Genomic DNA, 7402 nt, shown 5'->3' on the forward strand with positions numbered 1-7402 from the left:
CAATAAGTGCCTTAAGTCTGTTAAAAGACTATAGTAAGATCTAAAAAGTCATGCTAAGCTGAGGCTTGTTCACAACAAGCAAAAATCCAAAAACCCCTTGTCAATTAAAAGGGTGTTTCTAAAAACGCTAAGAGAGATATCTGCTATCCATAAAAATGTCAAGCTGGCTCCAAGTAGGTGTTTTACTGAGTATCAATCAAGTTCCTGGGATGTTCCACTCAGATAACCCCTTGTCAATGGAGAGGTTGTTTCTGAAAACACCAAGAGAGATATCTGCTATCCATAAAAATGTCAAAACAATTTGATTTACAATATTGACAATGCTTGAAAGAAACTAAACTGAAGGTATAAAAATCTGTAAAAAGAAGCAGCAGTGGGGGGTGCTGACGCCACTCACTTTCTTCTGGAGAGGCTGCAGGAAAAAGATCATCTCCCTTCAAGGATTGTGCTGAAAACTTTAACCCGAATGCCTTGAACTGGTGAGATCCCAGCTCTCTCTCTCTTTTCTCTTCTCTCCCTCTAAGCATAGATTTCTGAACTTGAACTGTATTAGTTAAGCTTGAGCTAAGTTTCCCCAAATACTTAGTGAAACCAGGGTATACTGTGACTGTTTGTGTTTGTTTTTCCTTTGCATGTATATCACTACTAGTGTCAATATATAGTTCATCTACTTAGCAATAAATAACTTTTATAGTCAAACTGGTGGTAACTGGGTATATTTTGCCTTCTTTACTTCTCTTTCCCCACTTGCTCTGTAGCAACGCCCCTCTTACCTAAGCTAAAGATCCCTGTGAAGCCCAGAAATACTGTGGGGTCTGCTCATCAAGAAACTAAAAGATTGAGATGTGCTGAGTCCGAAATGCATAAGGGGATCAGCTTGTACAGGCTGATTGACCCAGTTTGGCTCAGACGTGCCCTAATGAACTGAATGCTGGCCCATGAGGGTGTCATCTGGACACCTAGCCAGATTCAGAGGTATTCTGTTTAACTGTGTGCTTGTGTCTGACTGTAGTTTATTTTTGGCATATGAAGGTGTCAGCCTGTCCATGCTGATCAACCTGGCCAGGTCAGGCATGTCACGTTAATCTGTGTGTGTTTGTGTGTATGACTGATTTGGGGACTGGAGGAACCCAGCCCCACTGAACTGAGTCCTACAAGATAGCTCCATTGGGGACGAGGGCTTGCAGAGGGGAGAGATACAGCTCTGTATAGAAACACAAGTAACACAAGCAGCACATTGATAGAATTACCAAGACTCTAGCCCTAATAAATGAGCACACCCCAAAGTAGCGGGCAAATCTGGTAACAAAATTGGTGGAGAAGGCTGGCAGCACGTGACTCTAATCACGTGGTAATTGTTGGATAGTTGCTGGTGGTAAACTGAGGCACCAATCTGAAAGTTTTACTTTCCTTTTTCTTTTCCTTCCCCCACCCCCTTTTCTTTCTTTTCAGACCAAGCTCCTTCAGCAAGGTCCCTCTCTCAGAAACTTCTGTAACTTTTTAGTTAAGAACTGTGCTGGAATAACTTTAAGACAGTGCTAGAGAGTTAAGAGTTGTGCTTTAGATCTAAGATTGTGGATTAATACTGTGTCAGTGTAAAATCTAAGTGACTATGTAAAAGAGACTTTGATAGTGATCATTAGTGTGATAAGGGAAATGGAAATGTCTGGAAAAACCCCTTTAGCTGCTCGTTTGAGGCAGGAGAAACCCTGCAGGTTAGAGAGATGGGTAATGAAGAAGGGAAAATGTCCTTGGGAAAAAGGGTGCTTCAAGGGTGAGAATCCCCTGACTAAGGCAGGTTTGAGTTTTGAACAGTATTGCGTCACTCTTAAGCCACGTAGTAGTGCAAAAGATGCAGCTGCTGCTTGGGCATTGTTTTATGCATGCTTGGAAATGATTGAAATGTTGAAGGGGAAGCAGGAATTGGAGCTTGAAAAAGAACAGTTACAACAGCGTTTGCAAGATTGTGAGATAAGTGGGTGTGATTTTGTAGCAGAAAAGCTTAAACTGGTAACTTTGCTTAGGGATATACAGGAAGACAGAGACAAGGCCAGCAAGACTTTAGAGTTGTATAAGAAAGAATTAACACACACAAAAGTGTTGTTAGAAGAAGCCAGAGCTGCAACTCATTTCCTGGCAGAGGAAAACAAGGCAGCAAAGACAGCAGCAAGTCATCAGAAGTGTGAGGCAGAGATCAGTAAATTGCATGCCCAACTTAGTGCTCATAAGGGAGTGGTACCAGCTGTAAGGTTGAGAGAGGATTGTGATTTTGAGTCCCCTGAGAAAGTAGAGATACTCCCTAATGCAGTCCCCAAAAGCCCATTCAACTCCAATTGGCCCCACATGCATAATATTGCCCCTGTTACCACAAAGGAGGTTAAACGCTTAGTTGCAGGAGACTGTCTTCCCACAACAGAGATTGTCTCCCAGTCAAGCCAAGGCTATTGCTGAGAGACTGGGGCCACTGAACCGAGATACTGCTATTGCATGGCTGGCTCGTGTTTGGCAAATGTACCCCTCTGCTGATGGCATAGACTTAACTCAGTTAGCTCAGTTGTGTGCCTCTCCTTGTGATGCAGATGCTCTAGACATGGGCATAGGGTCTTGGGAGCAAACTGCTCCTGGACCCCAGGAATGGATGATAAGCGCTCTTAAAATATTACTGCCTGCTTCTTCCCTTAAGAAATTGTATGTACTGGAAGAACAGAAGCCAGGAGAAGCCCCAGAGTCTTACCTGATCCAAAAGAAAATGCTAGCAGCTCTCTCTAATTCATTACCCCAGACAGAAGAGAATGGAGTTATCACTCTCCAGTATCAGGGACCTGAATTAATACAGAGCACCTATGCAGGATTAAATTCCCAGACAAAAATGACCATAGGGGTTGTGGATTTAGAACACATAACCTGGAGTGAACTAGTGGCAAAAATCAAACAGGCAGGAGATTTGCTGCGAGAGACTGATATCTTAAAGAGGCAAGCAGGCAAAAAGATTGCATCAGAGCCTGTGCAGGCTATCACGTTTGCAAATAATGGTCCTCACTCTGCCAGTCACCCTCCCAATTCTAATTCCCCTTTGCCTCACAACCCTGGGCAATGAATGATTTGGAAAGAGCTAGTGAATTTAGGGGAGGATATGGGAAAATATGATCGCCAGCCCATTAGTGTCCTGATTAATGCTTTGTCTCAAGCTGTACGGAGAGCAGAGCTAATGCAGGGAGCACCCCCTCAGCCCACTGCCCCAGTACAGAGTCCATCCCATGCACCCGGTCCCTGTCAGCGCCAGCCCCTTGCTTCCTCTCCTGAGGGGAGGCTCCAGAGAGAGTCTGCTGATCAATAGGGGTGCCTGGTTCTCCTCGGGCCTCCCCAGCTGGTCTTCAGTGTGACGTATGGGGGAGACCCACTGTGAGGGCTACAGTGGGGAACCCAGGGATGTTAGCCCAATTGCTAGTGGATACTGGATCTTCTGTAAATATTCTAAGTCCCCAGTGGATCTCTGGAGGGAGACCCACCATGAAACATGTTTAGCTCAGTGGATATGGGGGAGAAATTCAGGAAGCTCCTGTCTGGCAGGATGTTCCCTTACAAGTTGACCGATTGCAAGGAAAAGTAGAGTGCTGTGCTCATGAGGGAAATGAGAAGGGAATCCTAGGAGTTCCTTTCCTCCAGGCATTTCAGCTAACTGTAGATCTAGCTAACGGGGTGTTATGGAAGTTAAAAGAAGGACCTGCAGAAGTCTCTGCTGTGCATCATTGTGCTGCCATAAAAGCACCTACTGCCACCCTAACCTCCATTAGTGATTCATGGGTACAGGAATTTCCCAGGTTGTGGACCAAACATAAGGCTGAGTGTGGAAAAATAAATGCTGAAGTTTTGATTGAAGGAAAAGATCCCCCTCCTCAAAGGCAGTATAAATACCCAGCTGCAGCAGAGGATGGCATTAAGGATACCATAGACTGTCTCTTAGAACAAGGAGTGCTTGTGCCTATGCAAAGTATTTGCAATTCTCCAGTATGGCCAGTCCTTAAAGCAGATGGGGTCACTTATAGGATGACAATAGATTTCCGTGCTTTAAATACAGCCACCCCTGCTGCTGCTCCTGTAGTAGCTAAATACAATGAAATCTTGGCAGCAGTAGCAGCTGGCTCCAAATGGTTCTCTGTAATCGATTTGGCTAATGCTTTCATGGCTATCCCCCTCCATCCCTCATGCTGGTATAAGTTTGCTTTTACCTATAGGGGACAACAATATGCCTTCAGCCAAACTCCCCAAGGTTTCCATTCTTCCCCTAATATTTGTCATGCCCATGTCACTAAAATGTGGAGACATTTGAGCCCTAAACACCACTCACACGTGATTTCATATGTGGATGACATTTTGATACACACCCCCACTTCAGAAATGAACAGAGAAATCACTAAGGAGGTGCTGACTATAGTACAGGAAACTGGATTTAAGGTGAATAGAGAAAAGGCTCAGTTAGTGCAGCAACAAGTAAAATACCTGGGTGTATGTCTTGGAGAGGATGGCAGGTCTCCCGATCAGCAAAGGGTAGAGACAATAGGAAAGCTGCCTGCTCCCACAGACACACACTCTTCGCGAGCTCTTTTAGGAACTTTTAACTTCTCCAGAGAGTTCATTGAAATGTTCTCTGACAAAACTAAGCCTCTGTACAAATTATTAAAGAAAAACAGGATTTGGGAATGGGGAGCAGACCAACAAACTGCCATGGCTACCTTAAAACAAGATTTAGCTTGTGCTCCAGCACTGGCATATCCAGACTCTGGCCTTCCTTTTGTGATTCAGTTGGCCTCTTCAGAAACAAGCATTGGAGCCACTCTTAGTCAAAAGCAATGTGATAAGCTCCAAGTCATTGCATATGCCTCCAGGCTCTTAAATCAAACAGAGCAAGGCTTTACTCCCTGTGAAAAGGAGTGTCTTGCCCTGGTCTGGAGCCTTGCGCATTGGGAATTTATTATTGGAGGGTCAAAAGTCATTGTTCAGACTGTGCATTCCCCACTGAAGTACATCATATCAGGAAAAATACAAGATGGCCAGGTCTCTAACCCACACATTGCTCAGTGGACTCTCGCCCTAGTAAACCGAGGAGTAGAGTTTAAACAAGAGCAAGTTGTTTCACCAGCCCCATATGGATTAATCATAGAAGGAGGGGAGCATACCTGCCCCCTCCCTCTTCTAAAACACCTTGAATGGCCTGTCAAGGGAGGTCAAAGGCTTGCAGATGCAGGTTTGTAATTTGGTTTACAGATGGATCAAGCTTCTACCATAAGGGGCATCCCCAAACAGGGTACGGAGCCATCCACATAAATGACAGAGAGGTGCTCCAAGGATCAGCTAGCCCCCATTCTGCCCAAGCAGCTGAAGTAGAGGCAGTCAAAGCCGTCCTAGCTTATGAATCTCGGGACACTTCTGTTGCTATTTATACTGACTCTGACTGGATAGCCAGAGCAATCACTGTGTGGCTCCCACTTTGGTTAGACAGAGAAATGGTAGCTGCAGATGGGCGCCCCATTTCTCATTCAGACGAATGGAGACAAATTGCTAACCTGATCAGAAGAAGAACTGGAGATACCTGGGTAACTCACACCAAGGCACATCAGAAAAATCAGTCAGAAGAAGCATACTGGAACAATAAAGCTGATACTTTAGCCAAAGCTGCTGCTACTGGTAACCACACTAAAGACACAGATGAGGTAAAGAAAATAGAAGCAGTAACTACCCGGAAACAAACTTTAGGGAAAAGAATAGATACCTTAGACTTAAGTATCCTTCAGGATGGGGATACAGAAATCCAGCCCCTAGCCAAAGCAGGAAAAGATCTCACTGGCAAATACAAGATTGAGCAGTTTGATAATGTCCGGTGGGCAGTGAATACAGATGGTCAAAGGCACTGGGTAATCCCCAGCCAGGTACGGGGAGACCCGATTCAGTTTGTGCAAAAATCAGCAAATGAGAAGATCAGCAAATCCCAAACAGTTCACCCAGAATCCCTCTGTTACTCTGTCTCTCAGCCTGTTGCATATATGATTAGTGTGTCCTGCCCTCCATGAAGTGAAGCCAGGCCAGGTTGCCCTGTGCATGATCTGCATATAATTTTTTAGAGGATCCTAAGATTCATGACAAGAACACCTGGTTCCAGCCATTAGTGGGGGGCTAATTTGCATATGGATCCTTTGTGAGAGGTATCTGGAGTACACACACATACTGAGCAGTGCTGAGCTATGTGGTCACCATGGATTGAAACACTGTTGACTCTGCTGGGGTCCATATGATAGTCATAAGCCTTTAGGGCTTTGGTCTAATAGGTGGACTAGCAGCAGGTCAGGGTAGGACCCCTGAAGACAGCAATGGCAGTGGCAGAGAAAAAAGTAATGATGACAGCTATGACTGAAAGAACTGGGGGTAGGGGAGGGAGAAGCTAGGAGGGGTGACAGGGTGAGTTTAGGATGTAAGGAAGGGTTGCATATCTTTGTGATGGGTATGTGTATTGGTGATGGTCACATAAGTGTGCAAACACATGGGAGCACAGTGCAGATATTGTGGCGGAAATGTGTATAATATAATGGTAAGAATGTGTTTTGGACTGTTAAGTGAGCCATAGTGGCCACAGGACAGTTTTGGTAGAAGTAAAGTGATTTTTTTTTTTGGCGAATTAAAAAAAAGCATGGAGGCAGTCCAGTGTGATTGTAATGGGTAAAGAGATGCAGATGGGCACATGGGTGCAAATATTGTAACAGGAACTTGACTTACCACACAGAACAGGAATTTAACATACAAGGTGTATGAATGCCAGGGCCTCTCAGGTGAACTGGATCAGTCACATGAGAGGACTGTAAAAGTACAGGTTAAGTACAAAAGTGCTTCTTAAAAATGTGTTTCTGGAGTACATGTGCTAAAACTTGCAGCAGTTTTAAAAATATAATATGCATCACACTGGATGAACTAAGTCTATGGGTACTATATGTAGGAGGATAGGCCCTATGAGGAGAGACTCCAGGAACTGGGTTTGTTCTGTCTGAGCAAGAAAAGGCTGAGAGGTGACTTGATAGCCTCCTACAAGTATGTCAAGGGTAAACACTAAGATCTAGGGGAACAACTCTTCAGAAAGGCACCTCCAGGGAAGACGGGGACCAATGGGCACAAGCTAATTGAGGAAAGATTTAGGTTGGACATTAGGAAAAACTTATTTTCCATAAGGGTATCTGGAACACACTCCCAGCAGGGGTGGTGCAATCACCATCATTGGAAGTGTTCAAGAGGAGGCTGGACAAGCACCACATTGAACTCATTTGAGCCCAATAACCTCCTGCCCATAGCAGGAGACTGGACTTGATCTTACAGGTCTCTTCCAGTCCTTAGATTCTATGGGCATGTGTAGATGAAA

Source organism: Crocodylus siamensis, chromosome 7 (genome assembly GCF_052110815.1).
Source record: "Crocodylus siamensis isolate JL-2025a chromosome 7, ASM5211081v1, whole genome shotgun sequence".
Classification (NCBI taxonomy): domain Eukaryota; kingdom Metazoa; phylum Chordata; order Crocodylia; family Crocodylidae; genus Crocodylus; species Crocodylus siamensis.